Source organism: Dendrobium catenatum, unplaced genomic scaffold, assembly GCF_001605985.2.
Source record: "Dendrobium catenatum unplaced genomic scaffold, ASM160598v2 original_scaffold_211366, whole genome shotgun sequence".
Taxonomy (NCBI): domain Eukaryota; kingdom Viridiplantae; phylum Streptophyta; class Magnoliopsida; order Asparagales; family Orchidaceae; genus Dendrobium; species Dendrobium catenatum.
The window spans coordinates 962,980-989,680 of record NW_021529777.1 but is presented as its reverse complement, the minus strand read 5'-3'; the positions used below and the strand labels follow the sequence as shown (position 1 = coordinate 989,680).

Below are 26,701 nucleotides of genomic sequence, written 5' to 3'. Positions count from 1 at the left end.
TATCAACACATTTAAGCTTTTCCTGAATCACCATCCAAGAATAACAAGCAAACGGGAGGGTCTGACTTTTATGCCAAATATACTTAAACCAACTCACATCATCTAGATTAGAATAAAATTGAGCAATAAACTTCTTAAAAGTGGGCTTAGAGGAGCCGTTCCAAGCCAAAACCAGTTGCTCCCCAATGCAAATGTTAAGAATATTGTATTTAATATCTGTAGGCCAATACTCAGGAAGAATCCAATGTCCATTGTAAATAAAATCTTGCACATAGCAGAAGGAAAGACTATTGTAGTTGAAAGATTTTGCTAAATAATCACCATTAAACCTAGGATCCCAGAGAAAAGAGAATTTACAATTAGGGGCCACAGTGAAGCTAGTATACTCCTTAATGTCATGAGCCGTATGGCAAATTAACTTCCAGAATTTTGAGGCTAAGGGGGAGGCTTCCAAGGAGATTCATAATTTTCTTTAAACCAATACCCCAACATGGAGTTGACATTGAACATGCACCAAATGAACGAGCAAGTAACACTGTGATAAAGAGAATCAAAAGAAGGGATCCCCAGACCTCCTTTAAATTTGGGTTTATTTACGATTTTCCAAGAGATGAGATGCATTTTCTTGTCTTTAATGCTGCCAAAGAATATAAATTTTGAACAAAGCTTTGAAATAATTTTCTGACACGATTTAGGTATGATAGCTCCCCTAATCCAATAAGTAAGAGTATTGACAATTGTGAATTTCAAAAATTGTACCCTACTTGGAAAAGAAAAAAATTAACTTTCCAACCCACAAGTAGAGCAGAGATCCTACTCATAAGGGGTTAGAAGTGAGTGAAATTAAGCCTTTTGGTAGCAATAGGTAGACCCAGATAGATAAGAGAGTCCTTGATTTGAGAAATTTTCTCTTGATTTGAGAAATTCCAAGAGAGGAAGCAATTTGGTCCACATTCTCAACATTTCTAGAATAGAGAATGGAGCTTTTAAAAGGGTTTATGTGAAGGCCAGATGCCTCAGAGAATTGTTGGAGGGAATTCTTTAAGCAATCAATATTATCCAAAGAAGCAGCACCAAAAACCAGAAGATCATCAGCATACATGAGATGCTTAAGGCCAAAGTTTTTGTGATTACGTCCCACGAAAGAAGGTTGGTTTTTATTGTGAAGACAAGAGGACATTCCATCCATTACAATGTAGAAAAGCAACAAAGATAAAGGACACCCCTGACATAGCCTAGAAGAAGAATTAAAGAAACCCTCTAAGGAGCCATTAAGGCAAATAGAGAAGTGGACCTCAGAGATGCAACCGTTGATCCATTTAATAAAGGTGTTCGAGAAACCTTTTTGTCTTAATATGTTCAGCAAGAACCCCTGAGAAATAGAATCAAATGATTTCTTAATATCAAGCTTAACACAAAAAAGCTTATGGGAGCCCTTAAAGACTTTGAGCATTCAGTAGCCAGGATAATATTGTCAGTGGAGCATATGTTGGCAATGAATCCATATTGACTTTCATGAATGATGAAAGGAAGGACCGGTTTAAGCCTATTAGTAATAATCTTGGCAATGATCTTGTAAAAAATATTGCATAAGAAAAATAGGCCTAAAGTCAGAAATACTAGAGGAGTGCGTTCCTTTGGGTATAAGTGTGATGGCAGTAGCTTTAGCACCTTTGGGCATGTTTCCAGCAGAGAAAAATGTTTAACAGCATTACAGAGTTGGAAGCCAATAATGTGTCAAACTTGTTGATAAAAACCAAAAGAATAACCATCCGGGCCCAGGGTAGAAGTAGCAACACCAGCAAAAACAACATCCTTGATATTATGATCAGTAATTAGAGCCACTAAGGAATCCAAGAAATGAGAAGGTACCATGTTACCAATAGGGATAGAATAGGAATCCTCTTATATTGGATTAGGTGCATTGAAAATAACTTTAAAATGCTCGATCAAGGCATCCACAATGTCTTGGTGAGAAGTGAGAAGACCTCTGTGAGAAGAAATTTCTTTAATAAAGTTCCTATTCTTTCTTGATCTAATCTTAGCATTAAGGAAGACAAGATCATCCTCCCCATGAGAGAGCCAATATGCTTTAGCATGTTGTGCAATCCAAGATGATCATTTTGATTGTAAATGAATTAAATTTTCATTAGTAAATTTAAGGGAAGCATTATAACCAAGATCCAAGGAATTACTTTGAATATCAGAAAGGCATTGAAGTTACAAACTTTTGGCTTCCAAAATAGATTTAGAAAGGTAATTTAGAGGAGGCCCAATCTTTATCTCTAAGAGCTTTCTTGAGTTGTCTCAAACAGTTGTAAAAAGTAGCAATGGGACTTACATTAATGGGCCTACTAAAGGCTAAAATTATTTCATCCCAAAACCCTTCCATGTTAACCCAAAAGTCTTTAAACATGAACCTATAGAAGGTTCTTTTAACCGGAGAAGCCATCATAATAAGTGGGGAATGATCTGACCCAGAAGGAGGGTCCACCTTGTAATAAGCTGAGGGATAAACATCAAGGAAAGTTGTATTAACCAAAGTTCTATCAAGCTTAATATGAATGGGTAGATCCACCCTTTGATTATACCAAGTAAAGAAAATCCCAACAGAGGCAAGATCTTGCAAACTACTATAAAAAATGAAATTATTAAGCTCCCCCAGCCTACCCGGAGGTAAAGCAACCCCTCCAACTTTCTCAAATTCAAATCTACTAGGGATTAGTTAAATTTTTTATATTTATATATTAAACTGTTACTTTTTTATTTTATAATTATTTATATAGTACTATTAAAACTTTTTCAAAATAAGCTTTAAATTATATCAATTTTCATTGTATACCTAAGGTCATCGGAATCTTAAGCTATCTCCTTTTTTTTTTTTTTTGAGATAGTTTTCTATATATTTTATAAAATATTTTTTTAGTGCATAAAATTCTATTCAAAAATTTTTTTTTATTGAAAAGTAATTTTGAAAAAAATATAAGAAAGGAGTCTTAACAATGACTACAAGAAAATATATATAAACAACACAACATAAAACTCCTAAGTGATGTGGGACTAAACAACTATTAATTTCTAGTTTCAATAATGAGTACAAGATGAATGTTTCTAAGATAAATTGTTGGGAATTTTTTGTAAGAAACATTCAAATAAAAATAATCATAATAAATTTTTATGTTCTTAAATATATAATTGTTTGTATATTTATAATTATTCGATAAAAAATAAATTATTATATTTTTAAAGTTCTAAAATTTCTCTCTAATGTAAAATTAAATGATATTAAAAAAATATAAATCTAAAAAAATAATATTGTATGACATTATAAATATAGTTTTATAATGTAAAATTTATATATAATTTAAATATGTAAATTATGCTTAAATATATAACATAAAATAATTATTTATATTAAATTTATATATTTATATATAAACTAAATTTTTATAAAATATAAATTAAAATAAAAATTGAATATGTTTTATATTTAAATTTAAAATTAGTAATTATTTATATTTAAATATATAGCATAAATATAATAATTATTTATATTTATTTTTAAAATTATGTAATATATTATATATGTATGAATTTTATTTATTTTTAGTCTCAAAATTTTTAGAATGATGAAATTTTTTAGATTAAATTGGTATTATCATTTTGTTGATTTTATTAATTTTTATGATATTATTATTTATTGCGTCATCCGATTTGACCCCGGTTCGACCGGTCGAACCGTGAACATCTCATTTTATCGGTTCATTGTCCGGTTCGATTTTCACAACCTTATCTCAAATGAAGCCTTAGATTTCTTAGTATCTTACTATTTTATAATAATGTTATAGAGAAAATAATTTTTGTAAGTTATTGTAGAAAGAAGCTTATTAGTAAATTTTTTTTTTTTTGAAAGCAGTAAAAAAATAATGACTGAATAAATATTATAGTTGCAATTTAATAAGCAAAACAGTAAGAAAACTACCCGAAATAAAACCTTAGTAAACCTTGCCCAAACTTCTTTATCATCATCCTTGTCAAAGGAAATAGGCAAGTTTTTATAAATATATCTAATTACTACATCTACTTTGTTCTCATCTAGGATTCAAAAGTCCTTGTTCACAAGAAGAATGACTTCACATGGGGAGGAGGACAAAGCCTTAGATTTCGTGCAGCAAGGGGAAGAATCTACATCAGAATAAGGATAGTAATGGGAGTGATATTTTTTAGCTATTAAAATATTTTAGGTGTTATAAAAGTAAATTTGAGATTTTGAGTGTTAGATATACAAATATAAATGTTGCAAGTATTATTATGTAAATCCCCTTAAATAGTCCTATGATGCTTTTTTGGGGGCATTTAAGTCAATTAAGGCAAATTCATACATATCGCATAAAAGATTCAAACCCAATATCTCTTGATTGATAGCCAAAATTCTCAGCCAAAAGACCAAAATGACATACGTGAAGTGATATAATGTTATTAAATCAAAGTTATAAGCTTGAGTTTTAGTTTAAATTTGACTTGCTTATTAAAAAAAAAAAGTTTGACTCGCTTAAAAAAACACCTTTAGTGCCAAATTAATTGGATTCTACTTTGTTAAGTTTCATGTTCTTCAAAGCAGTTTATGAGAAATTATGTTAATTATATATTATTTTGATAATGCAAATATTATAAATATTAGACAATTTTTTTAAAAGGAGCTTGTCTAATAGATAATTAAGGAATAGGAGCTCTGTTACAATTAAATGGTGAAAAGAGCATGTAAAGGCTTTTATTATTTAAATATAATTAGTAAATATTATATTTTAAAAGAAATGTAATATAATTATAAATATAATTAAAAAAATAAACAATTTTAAATTAAAAATAATTGTAGTTATGAGATATGTTTTCGCAATTAGAGTGGGGTCGTTGAGCCTATCTATTTCACCATCACTTTGAATATTAAATCCGAAGCATCTAAAACATGTATTATTTTTAATAACTTGATCACCCATAGTCACTATCTCCCCACTAGAAGTATTACCACTAAAATTACACTCAATGTATTCAGTTTTAGATCAACTCAAATGAAAACCTTTAGACTCTAATGTTGGCCTCTATAATTCATGTCCTCCTTCAACTCCCTCTTTAGTCTAATCAAAAAGAAAAATTTCATCAACAAAAACCATACACCGGGATGCAACCTCTTGCAAATTTCTAGTAAGAGCATCCATAACTAAAGAAAAAAAGATATGCACTTAGAGTTGATCCTAAAAAATTTCAACAACAAAATTTCGGCTGTAATCAAAAGGGATTTCGTTGAATCGCATTGACAGATTTTGTGTTGAGATTACATAGGAATTACCGACGAAATTTTTTATTGAGTTTACCAGCAGATTTTTGACGAAATATTTCATCAAAATCACCAAAAAAAATTTGATAATCTGCTAGAATTTCCAGCTAATAATTCAATTGATAATCTATCAGTAATTCCAGTGATAATTTCAACCCAAAATTTGTCGTATCAAATTTTCAGTGAAATATTTGCTGGAAATCTTTTGAAAACCTATAGCACATAAAAAAACCACTTTCTTAAGTTAATTATCATACAATAACCATCCATGTTCTACTCCTCATCCATGCCCTCACTCTCCTCGGTCTCTACAAGCTATTTTTTCACATAATTGCTAGATGATTATGTTCAGCTTCTCTAGTATCTAGCATTGTTGTATTTAAATATAGTTGTTGATTTTTGCACTTGTTCTAGTTCTGCTATAAGAGCAACCATAATTGGTTAACTAACCCCTCCCGGCTACTAGTTGAGAAGCTTGATGAACTAGATGATTGTCCCTCAAATATATAGGCCTGGAAGCCTAATATATAAACTATACCCTTCTACAATCCTCCTACTGCATGCGACCATATATTATAGTCAGAATAATTCGTTGATCCTAAAGAGGATCCCTCACCAGTTGCATCTTGACTCTCTCGATGTTATGTATAGTCCTCCTAAAAAATATAAGATAATTATAATTATTATATATTTGTCACTAAAAATATTTCCATCAATATTCAAAACTTCAAAATTCATAAAGGCCCTCCTCTCTCATTAGTCCACCCACTGTTGGTCCTCCTAGAACTGATAAGTGCGAGTGTGCAACTCAACAACAATGGGTTCCCTACCCATCACTTATTTCTACAATATATTTAGATAAGTATTCATAATTTAAAAAAATTATTTAAATATGAAATCGTATGTAATATTGAACTGCCACTATAGAGGGCATTATAAATGCCCCCAAACTTCAGAAGCTCAATTATGTCTATTTTGATCTCTCCTCCTACTATAATCTGGGCTGCTCCAAGTTCTGGCCAACTCAGCCAACACATTCTCACCAATCCAAAGCAATCTCTAGCCTAACTTTCCTATTATCTATAAATATGTCTCATAGGTGAGTCGATTCACACTTTTCAAAATTATTTCTATTCTTTGCATTATGCTATAGTGGCAGTAGATATCTACTGCATATCAGCATTACAACATAGATCAATTTAGATTAGAGTAATTAAAATGTACGTTGATTACCATAGTGTTTATTGCAAACCTTGAACACTCAGAATAATATGTCCTAAATTCATTAAGTATTTTCTTTCAAGATATATATGGAACATCAAACTTGCTCTATATGATGTCTCATATTTTATATATTGGCTACTTTGATAGATGAAAGATACCTAAAGCATAAATTTTAAAATTACTTTTCATATCATTATAATAAACTTAATTATTTATTACTTAAGTGTCACCTCATACTTTATAAGCACGCAACCATGTATTATCAGTGATGTTGTATCCTTGTGTCGCTACTCCATAAATGTGGAGGGTCCTCCTAGAAATCATTATGAGGGAGGTGGGTAGTAGAATGGCTGGGTGTATGGAAAATATGGGTAGGTGGATGGGGCAATTTGAGATGATGTTGGAGGATAGTAAGGGGTAGAAAGGAGCGTTGTGGGTAGAGTCCGATGAAGGAAATTAAGGATATGGGGAATGAAACTAAGGATTGCCAGCTAGAAGTGTATGCAAGGTCAAATTTGGTTGGGTTTGGATGGCAGGATGTGAAGAAGAGGTCCCTTTAGATGGTATAGCCCCAGTAGATGGGCAACTACTTACCTTCTTATGCCAATCAAATATATTCACAATTGACCAGCGAGGGGACTCATAACTGGAAGTCATCTTCTAGATTCTCTCAAAGTATCCTCACATGAGACCCAATGTCGCAGTGCAAGCCCAAACCTATTTTTCTCTAAAAAAAAGTCTAGAGTTTAATGTTAGAGCGTCGTCCACCCTGACGTCGCCACCCGTAGATAAATTTTACAACCTAGGAATTTTACTTCTCATACCTCAAATCTTAGTTACTCACAATTCAAACAAGCATTATATGACTCATAATTAGTAACTAACTTAATATTAATGATCATTAACATAAATTACCAAAAATTTATATGATAGATATTACATCCAGCATGTCATTAACTTCACCTTGGGTTCATAATTACCTAACCTAAATTTTGTGATTGTTGATAGGTTGCTCAAAATGAACCATTTCTCACCCTATTTAAATACTAAGATGCGTCCCACTTAGCCAAAACTTTTCCAAAAAATTATTAGATTATATGTGTCATCATTAACAATAACTTTAGATAGGGATGTGATATTTGTTTCATACTTTTGAAAAACCCAAAAGAAACTATTTGGAACACAATTAAAATTTTCATCTACATTTTACCTCCAAATAGATGATCAAATGAAAGTTTTTAATAAATCTTTAGGCACCAAACTAAGGTGTTTAGTATGTAATAATATTTGCACTTGCATCTACCCACTTTTGAGATTGCATATAATACTACCATTCAATAACAACTAAAAAAATACGTCTTCAAAGTTGCTTATAGTTATAGCCGAAAGAAATTAATTGATCTAGTATATATTCTTTATCATTTATTTTAAGATGAAGTATTCTCCTTAGCATAAGATTTTCATGTCTATATGAACAAGTAAAATAGCTAATTCAGTTATATAATAATAAACATGCAAATATAGTAAAGTTAAATATTCTTTTAAGGAATATAATAAAGGTGATCATATCTTAAATTATATTTTCCTTGTACATTATCCCACAAAATATAAAGAACTTCATGTTAGAGCTTCTGGCCCATTTAAAAATTTTAAGAAATTTTAATCAAATGTCTAACTCCTTAAAATTTTCATCTAACATGTATATAATTAATATTTTTAATATTAATAATATATTGTCTTATCAAAGAACTATCAACTCTTAAAATTTGTATAGGAGAAAAAAATCTAATTTTACAAGTTCCTTGTACCCCATAATACTTGGATATTGATGACATTATTTCAGAAGAATTACCAGCACTAACGATCTCATTACATATATTCTTGGTTAGATGGAAAAATCAATCTCCTTCTAAGGACACTTTAATGACTAAAGAAGACAAAAAAATCTTGCCCTAGATTTTTTTGATGAATGCATAAACTTTAATTATGTAGATCATAGTTCTTTGTAGTTTGACAAAGTTTATGCAGCTCCAAGATAAAGGCCAAGGAGGTCACAAGCTAAGATTTAATATTTGGGTTATTCCTCATGCACAACTCACCATAAGAGTCCATGGATGACACCTAATCTCTTTAATATTATGAATGAATAATTAAGAATCTTAATTAAAGGTCACTTGATGGGTTATGTGGGCTATACTAGTTAGATCGAGATGCACAAATCTTTGCAAATTACTTATTTTTTGACCACTCTACTTATGTTATATGACCAATGTAAATTTTCATAGATTTGAGAGGTCTAAAATTTATTTTATTTTCTTTCTCTTTGTATTAGTAGAAGTCATCAATTCATTTAATAGTATTTTATTAACTTATAAGACTTTTCAAAGGTGTTTAGGCTTGAAAAAAGCAATATGTAGGACCTTGATTTGAATGTTTTAATTCGTTGAATAAAAATTATTTGTGGATATGTAAAATTTATATGAAAATGCTTGGTGGCTACTTTGTTCTTTGATGAAGCTTTGTGGTTAATATCATAAGGTTTAGGTAAGTCCTTAGTTATCTTTTCTCATATGTGTTCCTTATCTTTCCCAGTATAAGTTTAATCTTCTCTATATAGGCTCGAGCTTAGCTTTCTTCAATCCCAAAATACATCTAACCTCTTCAAAAATATCAAATATTCTCCCACATTTCTCATAATCTTCCAAAGCCTCAAATCCTCAATAACTCTAAGATACCTAACTAAAATCCTCATATAAAGAGATAATTTCTTACTATGAGTGATCAAACAAAAAATATTATAACACCTTAATCACAAACAAAAAACCTTAAAAAGAAAAACACTATAACTAATTTCCTAATATTTCAAACCTTTGATATAGAGTTCCTCCCTATTCTATTTTTGTTATGAATAACATGCCTTTTAATGTCTAGAAGTTTCGCCAACAAATTTGTCCAGATCTTGATACCCATTTCAGCACCATGTAAATAGGTCTTCCACGGCCATCAGTCTAAGAGGATAACAATCAATTTGTTGCCTTTGCCATAAAGATCTCAGATCCTAACATCACACATATGGACAAAAAATTATGATGCTTTGAAATGTGATCATATCCTAATTCATGATATTCTCTACCAAATATGTAATATATACATGCAAGTGGACATGATGTGGTCTTTTAAAAAAACTCAAAAGAAATATTTGTGTGCATTCTAATGAAAACATGTTCGTACAAATCTTTCTACAATAGATAATTTCAAATCCTCTAAGAACATCTAAAGTTAAACTTTTAACTCAAATATAATGCATAAAAAAGCATGCAAATGCATTATATAAATACCTTTAAAAATATGTAATTATTTTGTGCAAAGAGATAAAAAAAGAGTAAAAGTGTGAATAAATTGGCAAGCATGCAAATGTAATGTGTAAATACATCCAAAAAGTATTTGTGCCATTCAAGAGATGCATCAAAATCATCAAAGTCAAAACATCTACATGTGTTAGAATAATCATGCTAAATACTCATAATTGAAGTTTGAGAATGCTAACTGAACTAAAAATAACAATGAACATAAATTTCCCATAATCTATGATATATATAGATATTTTAGAAGACTTACAATTATATAAATATATATATATATATTTTTAATTCAAACTTAAACTTGGCATATATGCATGCTCATGAACGACCTATCCTACCTAAAGGGTATGGACGTCAATCCTACTTTTCAAATTCAATCCTCCATGTCACAAATAATAGAGTTGACAATACTTGAATCCCATGAATGTAATCCTCTACAGGCACGAAGTCAAAGTTAATAATGTTCATTACAATAAAATCCAATCAAAGAATAACCTTATGATAGGTATGCTTATTATACATCATAACCAGAGGGATCGATTATAAAAATTAAACTCTTTATTCTTAACAAAAATATTTGAAGTAACCCTACATCGCTGATGGTTGTATTAGCAAAAAATCTCAATCGGAGGTGATGCTATAATTAAAATGCCCTTAAACTCCGAAAGAAAATTATTTCAAGCTTAAATGCACATAAAATATTAAAAAAATAAAAAAAAAATATTAAACCAAGAAATGATTACTTAGAGCTTAAAATAATTATTTAATGAAGGTGACAAGTTTAGGATAATCTTAGCTCACAAAGAGCTATTGTCATATCAAGTATATCACTATAATCACTCTTAGAAGGTCTCACACAATTAGGATGTGTCACATGTCTTCTAATTGGATGGTTTTTTTCATTGAAGGACACTATTAAATAATGACTATGATTGAATTCCTTCGATCTTATGTTTTTATTGTAAAATATCACTGTTAAATTATGGTCAAGGCTAAAGCTTGGGTTCCCTAATGATTAAATCCATATGTTATATTTGATAGGGCACAAATTCTGTTAGCGAAGGTCCCCTGGTTTTTAAACCTCCCATAGATTACACAGCCCATGGTTGCTATATGAAGACCCAATATTATGGAACTATTGAATTTTAATCAGATTTGTCATCATTTTCCCCACCATCTTTTGTAAATAAAAGGTGAAAATATTTCCTCAATCATAAAATTAAATCACTACTAATAAAAGCTAAGAACAAATGCCTATCAAATAGCCTTTATCAAAAGTTATCTCTCATCAACGGAAACGATAATTAACCGTAGTGGCTTGTGCGTACGAGACATTTGAAATTATATCTTAATGTTCTTGCAAAATATCTATAAAATATCTTGGTAGCATCTTGCCTACAATCTAATATGCCTTTGTAAAATTTCAATCTCCATCACTCTTTCAAAAGAGTTGGGAATAAATTTTTAATGCCCACAATCTTTTACTTCTTTAAATAGTTTCATGAATTTTACAATTATATATTCGAGTGCTTGATATATCTCGCTGAAACCCAAGTCCCCGTGAACTGCAGCATAAAAAGCAAGCATCAGGTACAGGATAAACAATGCTCGTTCTTTGCGAAAAAAGATAGAATAGGAAGAGGTCATCTTGCGAAGAAACAAACCTGAAGAGCGATCTATTACGAAAAGTTTCTGCGATGAAGAATTTGGGCTAACCTCGAGATGGATTCGGCTAATGCTCGGGTGATCGACGACGATGTGGCATTCCAGAGAAGACGTTGGAGCGGAGCTGAAGAAGAAGTTGGAGGGATGAGGGCGTTGCTGACAAAGAGGTTGGAGCGGAGAAGGCCAGACTTGAGGGCGACGGAGTGGAGCTGCTCGCCGGAGCGAAGTCGAACCCAGAGCTGCTTGCCGGAGCGAAGTCGAACAAGAATGAAGGAGTCGAAGAAGGCTATCGTGCAATGAAGCCGAACAGCACGATGAAATCGAAGCTTTTCTTCCGATGAATTTATAACCCGCTGAATATGAGCGGGTTTCTAATTCACGCAAAACAGCTCCCATAATACACGACTAATGCATTCGATGATTTCCTTTTGTTCTGCTCAAAATTACCCAAACAACCAAATTTAATAAATACATGTATTTATTTTACTTTACACTCCTAATGCAGACAACCAAAACAGCCCCTAAGTTGATTTTATAAGTTTATGATTTGAATATTTAAATATTTAAACCTAAAAATCTACGTCAAAATCGATATATCAATAATATTTTCTTACAAAACTACAAGTTTCAAAATGAACTATCAAACCTACATATTTGCACAAATTATAATTAAATTATTGAGAAATTAATAGATTGCAGAGAGTGAATGTCCATAGTTTTAGGCTTCGTTTGGGACGGGTTTTTCACTGCTTTCTAAAACGGAGTTTTAGTACAAATTTAAAAAATTTTGTATTAAAGCTCCGTTTTAGAAAGCAGTAAAAAAGCTGTCCCAAACGAAGCCTTATTCTCTTGTTAAAGATTTGTGTGGTGTTACTATAAAAAAAGGAATTAAATGCTATTTTTAAAAAATTTTAAGTAAATGTAATGTTTTAACACGCGGGTCCATTTGCAGTTGGACAAACGTCTGGCCAGCAGATCCGATTCTTGTAGCGGCGGATGAAAGTCCAGAAAATGGAAATTTACTTCTCAAATCACGGAAACAACGCTGGTAAAAAGAACACGCGCGCGGCGAGCTAACTCAAAGGCACCGGCCGAGAGACAAGAGCGAGAGGTATCGCTGCCGATTTACCTCGGCGAAGAAGGATCGTTGGCCGGCAAATGACCGTACTGAACATGACGGGCCTCAACGCGGCGGCGCAGCCGTCGGGAAGCTTGCCTTTGGGGAAGGAGCAGCAGGCGGCGGGTGTTGGCATCCTGCTTCAAATTTCGATGCTGGTGCTGTCCTTCGTCCTTGGACACGTCCTCCGCCGACACAGATTCTACTACCTCCCCGAGGCTAGTGCCTCCCTCTTAATTGGTAACTCCACTTTCTCTCCGCCGTGCACCGGCGGTCTTTTTTTTTTATTCCCCTTTTATTACGTTCGCTGTTTTGTTGTTAGGTTACGTAGTGGATATAGAACAGATTGGGATGTTGGGGTTCCACTAATTCTATCATTCGTTAGGGTTGAATTTAATGGTTACATTGCTAGATGCATTTGCGTGTGAATGTTATGTTGTTCCGTTTTCCTTTAGCTAATTGATACTCTTTTGCTTCTTATAACTTCCAACTTTTTTGCTTGTAGATACAGTCTTTTACGTGTGTGGATAATGTCTTTGAGCATTGAAGTTTCTATTAATGTGTTATTAAGCTTAAATGGATCCAAAATTATTTTCCATGCGGATTTTGGTCTTAATACTGAATGTAGAAATCTAATTAAATGCAACAGTGAAGGACCCGCCGTGTTTCTATTTGTTAGCACTCATTTGCATTGAGTAATTGGGGCTTAAGGGCTCTCCAACCGACCTCCAAACGCTTGAATGGAGCTCCCGGCCAGCTCCAGCCGAACTGCAAAATTTCCGCTATATGGCTGCGGGTGAACAGTGGGACGCCAATATTGGCGTTGCACTGTTCATCTCCGCCATTTTTACCGCTCTACCGAACTTGTCGCGGGAAAAAAAGAGGCGACGGTTAACTGCAAAAGGGTGAAAAACGCGTTCCATTGGAGATGAAATCACGGCATTTTGTAGTTTCCGGCATTTTGGAGTGAAAAATGAGATTTTCGGTTGGAGATGATCTAAGTGTAAGGGCGTAGTACATGCCCATTTTAAAACCCTGAAAAAACTATTACTTGTATTTTAATTGCATACATTCTGTTTTAAGCTATATGGGGCACGTTTATCATATTATGAGCTTTATCTCTTGGCCTTTCATGAACGAGCACTTCAGGGAGACATTTTGTGTACGGAAATTTTGAATTGATTTAGGCATAAATTTGTTTCAACTATTTTCTTAACATTGCAGTTCATGGAATTTCCTAAAGGAACAAAACTAACCACTATGCATGTAAAGCCTCATTCTGTGTTGAACTTTTGTTGTTATAGTTATTGAATTAGTCATTTTACACTGTTTTTCATCCTAAAAACGCCCATATGATTGTAATTGGAGAAACGTCAGCACAACATGGATGTTTGTGGACTTAGATGAGTGTTCCAAGAAAGCATTCATTCTCCTGTTTTTATAACATTGCCTTTGTTACCAAAACATATTTGAAACTCTAATAAGTTTAACACATTCGTTAATAAAACTAGAGTTGGAAATTTTTTTTCAAAATTATTTGTTGGACTTTTCTTGGACATGGAAGGTATGATCTGTTTGATTACATGTAAGGCCTTATTTCTTACCGCATAATTGAACAACATGACAATTCATCAAGAAAAGGGACAATAAAAGCTCTGTTATATGATATGACATCCTGGGAATATAATAAGTTAATTTCAAATAAATTAGGATGCCAAAAACTTTTTTCTTATTTATTTGGCTTTTATTTAGTAAATAAAGTTATATTTTGAAAACAATGCAGGAAGTTTAAGTTTCGATCAAACAATTAAAAGGAGAATATCTTAATGGTATATAATAATATTACATAGGGATCAAGTTTTCCATTATAAACTTGCATTCTTTAAGCCTATGTAACTAGTGACTCTTGGAAGTAAGTTGCTTTAATGGTGCCAACTTTAAATGTTTGAGTCTAAGTTAGTCATGATCTCGTGTCCTTCAGTTGTTCAGGTCTTTCTTCTTGGCCAAGTAAGCCGATTTAAGCATGGATAGTCAAGCACCGGAACCTTCAGTCACTTATTTTCTACTTGACCTAAAACATATTTTGGTGTCAACTCATGCCATTATGATGAAAGTCCAATGAAGGCCTTTTTGTGAAGCTAATTTTTCACTGGAAAGAAAAAGTATTTAGCAGTTTAATAGGCACTTTAAAGTCTTATTGTTAATAATAATGGAGCTACCACTAATTTTACATGCCTTGGGCAAAGTTAAAAAGTAAGAATTAAGCCTTCGCTATAGATGATAAATAAAAAAGTCAAAGAACAAGTTACATCTCTAGTAACCTCATTAAATATAAGGGTAAAGCAAAGTCTATTTTGACAAGTGTAATTGAGGGTCTTTTAGCTTCTTAGGAAGAACTGTATGAAGCAATCAGTCGGTGGCTTGGGAAACAACCCATTGTAGAGTTGTTATGGTTTTTTTTTGTCCAATCATTTGAAAGCGAGTTATTCAGTGATAAATTTTGACAGGTCCAAACCTTCTAAATAGCTTCTAAAATGCTCGGGATACCTTTGTTTAAATAACCTTGTGGGTAAGGAACTTGCAAATGAGAGTAAGTTGCACGTATGGTGAATCGTGCTCTTAAAACCCATTAGAATTCCCATTTATGGTCCATCCGTTATATTCTCTTGCATCGTAATCCATTGTTGAACCAAGTCAGATCTAGGCATTACACTGTGGCAGTCATGAGTATCTGATTAGATACTTGTTAATGTCTCAAGGCTTCTGGATGCTGTCTTCCTGAGAACTTATTTAAATGGACTGATGCTACATTATTGACACTAAACAGAAACTTAGAGGGTGCAGTTTTCAATGATGAATTTTACTTTCAAATCTAATGTTTTCTTCAATTCTATCATGCTTTATGAGACTGAAATCCTTGTTGCAAAGGTGATAGTTATTTTTTTTTAAATTATAGATTTTTTCCGGTGGAATATATTTGATGTGATGTTTGCAGACAATTTTATGCTTGTTCATTGGCATCAAACATTTATTTAGTTACCATCTCTATGGCAGGTCTACTTGTTGGTGGTTTTGCTAACATTTCAAACCGAGAAACAAGTATTAGGTTTGTTTTTCTATTATTTTTTTCTGCTATTTATTTTTTTTTTCAGGCAAGTCTTATACTTCATTCTGACTTTTTTATATTTTCTTTCTTTACAGAATTTGGTTCAACTTCCATGAAGAATTTTTCTTCCTCTTCTTGCTACCTCCTATTATATTATATCCTAGCTTTTATTTTTCAAACAGAATTTATTTTTGATTTATTGCTGAAATCATTTTTGACATTACGGCTGAAAGTCTGTTGTTACCCTTGACTTTAACCCTAATCAGTCGGGCTTTAGTTTAGCACCTGTAAGTCTTTCAATCTTATATTGCTGCTCGCATGTGGTGTGGCTGGAGCAGCGTTGAAAGTTATCTGATATATAAATCCAACTTTCTTATTCAGAAACCTTTTTTTTCAAATTTTGGAGCAATTATCACATTTGCCATACTGGGCACATTCATATCTTCAGTTGTTACGGGTCTTTTAGTGTAAGCATGCTCTTATGCAAACCACTTTTAATTGAGGAGTAGGTCAACTCTTTTGTAACTCTCATTGATTGATTTTCATTTTTGATTTGCAGATACCTTGGTGGATTAGTGTTTCTCATGTATAGACTACCACTAATTGAATGCATGATGTTTGGTTCTCTCATATCAGCAACTGATCCTGTGACTGTGTTATCGATATTCCAGGTATTAAGACACATTTGTTGTTCAGCTAGCTTCTTGTTGCTATGTGCATAAATTTATCATTCTTGCTCTATTTATATGCTCATATTTGTGCATGCAATGAATGATTTAACAACTTGGATAAGGAAATGATGAAAGCCATGCAATTGGAGATTTTTTAATTAATTAATTAATTTTTTTTGCAATTGGAGAATTGATATAGGACGTTTTAGAGTTTAGTGTTTTCTAATATAAATCTTGAATGAAACATACAAAAATCATGCACACAAAATTAATATTTGTCACTCACTAACCATCAGTTTAGATAAATATTCTTCTCTAAAATAGAACACTCATAACTCCCGCTAAGAACATTTGGATGTGCCTACGTTCATATCTATCAAAAACCATCAAAATACTAAGCTTGATTTGAGAGCTCTAAGATGCATCTTCCTTGGACACTCCATGATTAAAAAATGGTATAAGTGCCATTATCCAAGTTTTAGAAAATTCATTAGCTCTTGAGGTGCTATGTTTGTGGAAATTTAAGGATTTATTGATTAATGTTGCCTTCAATGGAAGTCTTGGAATTAAGACAACCTTAATTTTCTTAACTTCAATCACCCAACTTCTGCCCAACTAACCCAAATAGCTTTGATTAGCCCTCCTCTTCAAATAGCTTCAACCTCTCCTAAAAGCCCTAACAATGCCCTACCTGAGCACTCCAAACCATTACTATAGATATACTTGAGGAAAGAATCCAATCTTATACCAAATCATGCTCAACCCTCCAAATTTGTGCAAGATCAACTACCATGTAATGAAGATATAAACGCCATCCCTTCAACTCAAAACCATTATAATATTAATCTTCCCATTGCTTTAAGAAAGGGGATCCCATTGCTTTAAGAAAGGGGATGATGCGAAAATACACCCATCGCCCAATAGCCAAATTTATTTCTGTCCAACCTTTCCCCATCCCACAAAGTCTCCAGCACTAAGATGAATGATTTTAATATTCCAAGAATCTTCCAAGAAGCTCTTGAGAATAAATAATGAAAAAATTCATGATAAATAATTTGAGAGCCCTAAAAGAAAATCAAATGTGGTAGATGGTATAATTATCAGAAGAAAAGAAACTGATTGATGCAAATACGTATGCACTATTAAATACATTACAAATCAAACACTATAAAGATATAAAACTAGCCTCACTGCAAAAGACTGCACTCAGAATTATCAAATTGATTATGTAGAAACTTTTGCTCCAGTTGCAGAACTTACTACATTTCAGGTACTACCATCCTTGACAACCAACCTTAATTGAACCTTAGAATAATTTATTATAAAAATTTTCATTTCTATATGGTGAGTTAGAAGAAGAAGCCTATTTGACACCACTAGGTTTTGATGATGAATTCAATGCAAACCTTATATGAAAGTTAAGGAAGGCATTATATGAGCTCAAACAATCCTCATGGGCATGATTTGGGAAATTAATCAAATCTATGGAATTGATGAACTTCAATCAAAGCCTTAGAAATCACACTATATTCATAAAAAAGATTCTAAGAAGGTAAAATTATAATTTTAATAGTTTATATGATTAACATAATTATAACAGGAGATGATATGGAGAAATGAGGAGATTAAAAGACCAATTATCAAATTAAATTGAAATAAAATATTTGGGAAGATTCCAAATTTCCAATGCTCTTAGAATAGATGCGGCTTACTCAAGGGCTGGGATATTCATCTTCTGATAAAAAATACATTATGGATCTACTTAATGAAACACTTTTGATGAAGCCCTAGAAAATTCCAATCAATTAATGTTATAAGCTTGGAGAGGCAGGTAACAACCCGAAATTTGATAAAGGAAAATAATAAAGGCGGAGTTGGTTCACATGAAATACATTAAAATTGAAACCATCTCTCTCACTTGTTATAGACCTTAGAGAGTACTTGGAAAATAGGCATTGTTATTAATCTTTGTATATGATCATATTTGGTTCTCTCAGCTCTTCTGACTCTCCCCCTCTAATTCAGTTATCTTTTCATCTTTCCACAGCCCTTAGTGCTACTACCCCTCTTTCTGCCTATATCTCTCCTTTCCATTGAAATACTTCTACGATTGTTCCATGCAATTGAATCTTTCCAACTGAGAACCAACTACGCAATCATTTATGAATTACTTCAAAACTATGCTTTATATACCTCTTCACAAGAAAATCAAATTAAAATGAGAGGAATTAAAGGTGGCCACAATTCAAAATCTTGGGCGACTATTGTAATTCATACTTTTCCTGAGTGAATATCACTTCTTATTCTTTCCATATTGGCTTCTACAATTATTGTGATTTTCCTATCTTTGCATGTATGGGAATGAACAAGTCCCAGCCATGTCCTTGATCTGATTTTTCACCTTCTCATATTATTTTTTTGGCAATCTGTTTCAATCTGCGTCATGAATTTTGAAGTGGGCGCTAGTGAAGTCTTGTAACATTAATCTGTTGTAGGAGCATCAAGTAGCTTTGTGCTTCATTAGTTGTGCGGTGTCATGTTTAGAAACTACATATATTGGTGTTGTGATGTACCTACCACCATGTAGTCGTATTGGACCATCAGGTCTGTGACCATGGTGTAGTCTCATTCCTCCAAAGTAAAGGTCATGCTTCTTGTCTCCCCATCTCATTAAGGAGCACATCAATGTAACAATATTTAATTAGATTGACAAGATATAATGTCTTTTAAATTCACTTTAATCTGCTCAGATCATATCTTTGGTAGCTTCATTATTTTGTAGTTAATATATGTTTACTTTCTGCTGTATGTTTTGCATTGTAGCTTTCTGTAGTAATGACTGACAGATTTTCTGGTAGATTATTTTCACCCGCATTTTGTTGATTTTCTAATATTTTCTTCTGCTTTTTAATATGCATTACAATTTAGGAACTTAAAGTTAAATGACTTTTTTCTCTACTTGATTCTTGTTGCAACTAATTTATAACCTTTAAAAAAAAGCAGCTTTGTTTTGACCAATCGGCCGTTCAGTACTTTTTGAGATTATTTTCTGTTCTATCCTATGTTGCACCAATACGGATACGATGACACGGATACGACACGATACGGATACGGGACACGTCAATTCTTAAAAATACAGGATACGGATACGGCTTATATACGACATTATAATATTTAAATCATACATAAAAATTAAGAAAGTAATCAAAGTGTAATATTTGAAATGACAAAAAAAATTGAAAGCAACATCATTTGTAGCATTGTATCTTATAATATAAAAATTAAAGTAAGTATTAAATATTTAAATGTCTTGTACAAAAACAAAAACATAAATTGTCCAACACATGAAGTTTCAACTATTCAATAGAAGGAATGATATGAGTAGCTTCTTCAGTGGTTTGTCTTTGAATTTCTATATCATCTTCAATAAATATCATAGCTTCCAATTCAGGCTCATCAAGTGAAAAATTAGCAATTTCTAATATTACCATATCCTCAAGAGATTCAAATCCATCTCCAGCAACATCCCACAACCTGTTGTCTCCTTCCATATAAGTTGGAGTTTTCCTTGAGAGAAGCCGAAGGTTTGTATGAACATAAATTAAATCTTCAGCTCATTATGGAGTAATTTTATTTCTCTTCATTGATTGGATGAATGAGTATGTGCCTCAATTTCTTTTACAACAAGATGAGGATGAAACTTGACCAAACAATTTTATTACGATTGTTTGAAGTAGAGGTGCTGAAGCTCCATGTATAATCCATCACATTTGCGGATCAATTCTCCACCGATCACGCATTAACTCTTGGTCACCAAAGTTCTCTAAATAACAAAAAAATTTAGCAAGCTCAATATTGACATTTCTTCTCTCCTCATTTGGAAAATAACACTTCAAACATGTCTTCCTCATATTTGAAATTTCTAAATCTTTATGTGGAAAAATTATTTGAGAATCATCTTGAAATCATTCTTTAGTTGAATATCTTCAAATAACATTAAAAGCAAATAATGAAAAAATATAGAAATTACTAAATAACAAATAATGATATAATAATAAAAAAAATATTGAAATTTACTTGGGATTTAGTGAGTGAGTCAAACAATATAAATGCGTATTACTTTTGCTCCACCTATCTTCTAAAATAACATAAATAACATTTCAAAAGCTTGAGTCTTCATGAAGTGTCTTCCTCTCATGTCTATATATAATTTCTTTTACTTTGGCTAGCATTGAATCCCACATCTCATAAATGAGATGTAAACAAGACTTATCCATATCAGCTACTCTCAACATCTCATAAATTGGATATGTGAAATTTAAGATGTATTCGATCTCATCCCATCGTAAATCATCTAAAAGCTTCTCCTTTACATACATAGCCTTTCCAACATCATCTTCCCTATAACAGGACCATTTGTCACTGATCACCATAGCTTGAAGAGTATTTTTAATTTTTTTGATTCTTCTTAACATCACTATAACTGAGGCAAATCGAGTTTCAGCAACTGCCAACATCTTCAAATTAGAGAAATCATTAAACATAATGAGTCTCATGGAGTGATTCATAATAAAATTTTTAATTACAACTACATCTTCAGCAATCATTGTGATCCAATGACATTCATTGTAGGCGATTTCATTTGCCTCGGTATTCTCAGCTGTACAAATGTTCTTTAAGGCAATATTAAGCTTATGCACAACACATGTGTACATAAAATATGAGGATAGACTTACTCTATAAGTAGACCTGCAGCTTTACAAACAGGCGCATTATTAGTAATGCCTGGATGATGTTTGAAGGCCCCACCATCATGATAACTTCTTTGTTTAAATTAGAAATGAAGAACTTATCCTTGTACTGTCCTTCATAGTTTACAGCTTAGATAAACATAAAATAGCTCTCTGTTATAGTAATGAAGTTGATAAGTGATCTTCTTTGTAGATTTGTCCACCAATCACAAACCAAAGTAACTCATTTTTCCTTCCAAACTCCTATAGTAGGCTCGAGCAACTTCTCAATATTATCCTTCTCTCTTTGCAATAACTTCGTTCTAATGACATTATTTCCTGGTGGTACATATCCTGCAATATTATTATTGCATGCGTAGGTAAAGACATTCTTGTAATGTGGATTTCTTGCTAGGTTATAAAGAAGTCCAATTGAGTAAAACCTATATTGCACCAATACAGATACAGCGACACAGACACGACACGGACATGACACGATACGGATACGGGACATGACAATTCTTAAAAATACATGATACAGATACGACGCGGATATGACATTATAATATATAAATTATACATAAAAAATAACAAATTAATGAAAGCATAATATTTGAAATGACAAAAAAAAAAGAAAACAACATCATTTGTAGGCTTGTAGCATTATATCTTATAATATCAAAATAAAAGTAAGCATTAAATATTTAAATGTCTTGTAGCATTGTATCTTCTTTTTGGTTCAAATTCCTCCATCCGAAAAGGCCATTTATTTACACTATTGTCATCACTTCTAATTGAAGAAGATGATGAAGGATATAAAGCATGAGCGCTTGGAAGTGTAATATGTTTTGGAATTTTTTTTACTCCTTTGCTCAGCTTCATTGATTTTTCTTTGTAATTCAGCCATTTGTCATGAGCTTATATTCGTGCAAACTTTAATTCCATGACCACTAATCTTCAACAAATGAGCTTTCACTCTATAATATGATCATTTGTATGTTGCATTACAAAGATTGCATTTGAATGCAATATTGCCACCTCCTTCTGACGTTTTACCTATTTTTGTCACATAACTCCACAGAGTTTGTTATCTTCAATATTGGTCTCTGATGGACTATCAGTAGACCCAATTCCTACACCATTAGAGCTCATTATCCTATGAAAGATCGACACAAATTAATTCATATGAATTTAAAACATGAAAAATTTTAACTAGAAGTATATATATGTTGCGCCTATGCCGGGGGTCCAAGGGGACGCTGTTCCCTGGCGGGGTTCAACCTGCCTGGTCAGGTCGCGGGGTCAAGAGGCAGCGCCCTTGTGGGGGTTTCCGGGGGCAGCGCCCCCGGAACAAAAATTTTATTATAAGAGTTGCTTTAAAGTTTTATGTACCTTCTCTGTACTGAGCAATACCGAGCATTACTGAGTACCGAGTACCGAGCAATACCGAATACTGAGTATCGAGCGGTACTGACTTCTAGTATCGAGTACCGAGCAGTACCGAGCGAGTTTGCGAGCGATACCGAGCATTACTTAGTGATTCCGAGTGGTACTCGGTACTGAGTTCTGGTACCGAGCCTAAGATTAAGAAAACGAAGAACGAAGAAAACGAACCTTCAATGCTCACGTCGCCATTATTGTTCGTGTTGTCGAGCCGCTCCGTCGACAAAAGATTATGTCAGCATAAGATCGCCTAAATGTTTAAGCCGCATAAATGAATAGGGATATCGAGCGGATAGCCGAAATGAATAGGGAAAATTGCGGCTCTGTTTTATTTTTTTTAATAGGACCGCATATCGGATACGCGTGTCTGATCAAATTTAAATAATATTTTAATTGGACACGGAAAAGCCGTATCCGAAACGTATCCGTGCCGTATCGGAGGCATATCCGTATCCGACACGTGTCCGATACAGTATGCCTCGTAAATAGGCGTATCCGTGCAACATAGAGTAAAACATTTTAGCTATTTCCCCATCTAGTTCTCTCATTTGTAAATCAAATGTTTTTTTCAAAGCAATATCTACAATATGTTTTCTTCTTTTTGGTTCATATCCCTCCATCTGGAAAAATCTTTTATTTATAATTTTGGCATCACTTCTAATTGAAGAAGATGATGAAGGATATGAAGCATGAGTGCTTAGAAATGGAATATGTTTTGAAAGCTCTTTTTTACTCCTTTGCTCAGCTTCATTGATTTTCCTTTGTAATTCAGCCATTTGTTACTAGCTTATCTTTGGGCATACTTTAATTCCATGACTAATCTTCAACAAATGAGCTTTCACTCTATAATATGATCCTTTGTATGTGGGTAACGTGACATTACAGTAATTGCATTTAAATACAATATTGCCACCCCATTCTGACGTTTTACCTATTTTTGTCACATAACCCCATAGAGGTTTGTTATCTTCAATATTAGTCTCTGATGGACCATCATCAGACCCAGTTCCTACGCCACTAGAGCTCATTATCCTACGAAGGATCGACACAAATTAAACCACATGAATTTGAAACATGAAAAAATTTAAGTAAAAGTGTAGATATGTCGCATATCGCAGATATGCACGCTGCCCCCTGGTGGAGATAGCTTCTCGGTGCCGCTTTTCTCTAACAAATTTTTATTGTAAGAGTTGTTTTAAAGCTTTTTCTAGCTTCTGGGTGCCGCTTGGTATCATTCGATACCCCTCGGTACCGAGTAGTACCGAGCATTAATACTGAGCATGGTACCGAGCTTGCAGAGAGGTATTGAGCAGTACTGAGTATCGAGTGGTACCGACCTACGATGAAGAAAACGAGAAAATGAACCTTCACTTCTCGCGTCGCCTTCACTGTTCGCGTTGTCGAGCCGCTCCGTCGACGAAGGATGATCCTGTCGGCTTTAATGCTCGCGTCGTCGAGCATCTTCGTCGACGAAGGATGATCCTGTTCGCTGCTATGCTCGCGTCGTGGAGCCGCTCCTTCGACTATAACGAAGAAGATGAACGTCTGTGTGGAGACGAAAAACGTAGCTCACCGAAATGTTTAATCCGCATAAATGAATAGGGATATTGAGCGAATAGCCGAAATGAATAGGGTCAAATTGTGGTTCCATTTTTTTAATAGGACATGTGTATCCGATACGTGTCCGGTCAAATTTAAATAATATTTTAATTGGACACGGCAAAGCCGTATCCGACACGTATCTGTGCCGTATTGGAGGCGTATTTGCATCCGACACGTGTTCGATACATCATGCCTCGTAAATAGGAGTATCCGTGCTACATAGGTTCTATCATATACCCTTGTGTGATAAAGCATTTTTTTTTGCTTTACATTTGCAAGAGATTGTATCCTAGTGTATTCTTTTTGCAGATGATATTCTTCTTGTTGATATGACTAGAGAGGGAGTTGAAGGTAATCTTGAATTATGGAGATCAACCTTAGAGTCTAAAAGCTTTCGTTTGAGTAGATCCAAAACTGAATTTATAGAGTGTAATTTTTAGTAATAATAGTTTTTGTGAGGGGGATTGTGACTGGGTGATCAAGTCATTAATAAGAGTATACATTTTAGATATCTTGGGTCTATTGTTCAGAGTGATGGTGAAATAGATGGAGATATTATTAGTAGAATTCAAATTGGATAGTTGAAGTAGAGGAATGCATCGGGCTTATTGTATGATAGAAAAGTCCCCATCAAACTTAAGGGAAAATTCTATATGATGTTGGTTAGACTTGCAATGCTTTATGGTGCAGAATGTTGGCCATTAAAAGAGAAGCATAATATTAAGTTAAGTGTTGCAGAGATGAGGATGCTCAGGTGGATGAGTGGCTTTACTCTTAGAGACAGGATATGAAATTAGCATATACATGAAAAGGTTGGATTAGCTCTAGTGAAAGATAAGATTAGAGAGAGTCGCCTTAGATTGCTTAGTCATATGAAACGGTGGCTTTCCAATGACTCGGTTAGGAAAATAGATGTATTAGATTTGACTTATCTTAAGAAAGTTAGAGATAGACCTAAAAAGACTTGGTTAGAAAATATTAGAAATGACATTTCTTTATTAGATTTAAATATTTAACTTTTAACAGGGCACAATGGAGAAAAATAATTCATGTAGCCGACCCCACATAGTGGGATAAAGGCTTCATGTTGTTGTTGTTGTTGTTGGATTGTGTGACAGTCCTTTAACACTGCAATCATTGCATATGAGTTTTAGTGAAATGAAAGGTAGTCTATTTTTACTTCTTGATCTTCTACAGTTTTGTAGGCAGATGCTTTGGTAACAAGTTTTAGCTGGATGTCATATTAATGACAGTATCTGGATGTTTTTATGTGGCATTTTATGCTTTTTTTTTTCCTTCCTGCAGGAACTTGGTACTGATATGAACCTCTATGCATTGGTTTTTGGAGAATCTGTTCTAAATGATGCAGTAGGTATCTCAAATTTGAGTATGCTCAAGCCAAATTAGATTTTCATTTTGCATTGAATATTTTCCATTGATTTTCCTCCCTGGCTGTTCACTTCTGATGTATGGCTGTTTATAGATGGCGATTTCCTTGTACAGGTGAATTCAGCCTTTGGATTTTTTTTTTTTGAAGTTTCTACGTACACTGTAGTTTGACTTCTACTGCTGTTGCAGGACGATGTCATCAGTAAGGAGTCATGCATCATCAGGGCAAAATTTCCTTATGCTTACTATCAGTTTTCTGGAGACATTTGTTGGCTCAATGTCGTCAGGTTTGGTTTGTCTAATGGAACATACATCCATGTTGTTTCATGTTGAAATATTTTTTTTCTTTGTTTGTTTGCTTGCTAGCTTTTTTTTGGGGGGGGGCCTTTTTTCACTTTTTGAGGGCAGGCTAGTTGATGTAGAAGTTCCTTCGACATTTAAGATGTAATAATTTTTAGTAGATTCTTCAAATAAGATTAGCTAACTTAAACTATATTTGATAGGAGCGACTGTGATTTATTGTCCATTTTCACCTAGAGCATCTTGTAATTTTTTTCTTCTTTTAATTTAAATTTATTTTTTTAATGATGAAGAGTTGAGCACTTTTAAGGTTTTGTTTTAAGAAAATAAATTTGCCAAAACATACACCAGTGAAGTGATGCTTAAGTAGCTATCTCTTAAGGGATTTGAGTTAGTTTTAGTAGTTAGAAATCCCACTTCATTAGTTTTACCAAGTTTAAGCAAATGCGTAAGCACCAAAAATAGTTTTGTCGCCAGATGACATCACAAAGGAATGTGATTGAGGCCCTTTGATTGGGTGGTTTACCACGAACACAAATCATTAAATTACAGTCATAACCAAAGCTCTAAAGCTCCTCAATGGCTTAACCCATGAGTGGTGAATCATGGAGAGCACTTGATAGGACACAAAACTCTCTTTTAGTTAAGGTCAACTTAAGATTATCTTCTTAGGCAAATATCCACCCACAGTTATAAGGCTCCCTTGAACTATGTAACCCATAGTTGTTGATCAGAATCCTTTAGTCAGGTTGAGTTG

General features: G+C 33.3%; 1 pseudogene; it reads left to right on the top strand.

The window, feature by feature from the left end:
- Positions 1-11,643: 11,643 nt before the first annotated feature.
- Positions 11,644-26,373, top strand: LOC110092602 (annotated as a pseudogene).
- Positions 26,374-26,701: the final 328 nt, after the last annotated feature.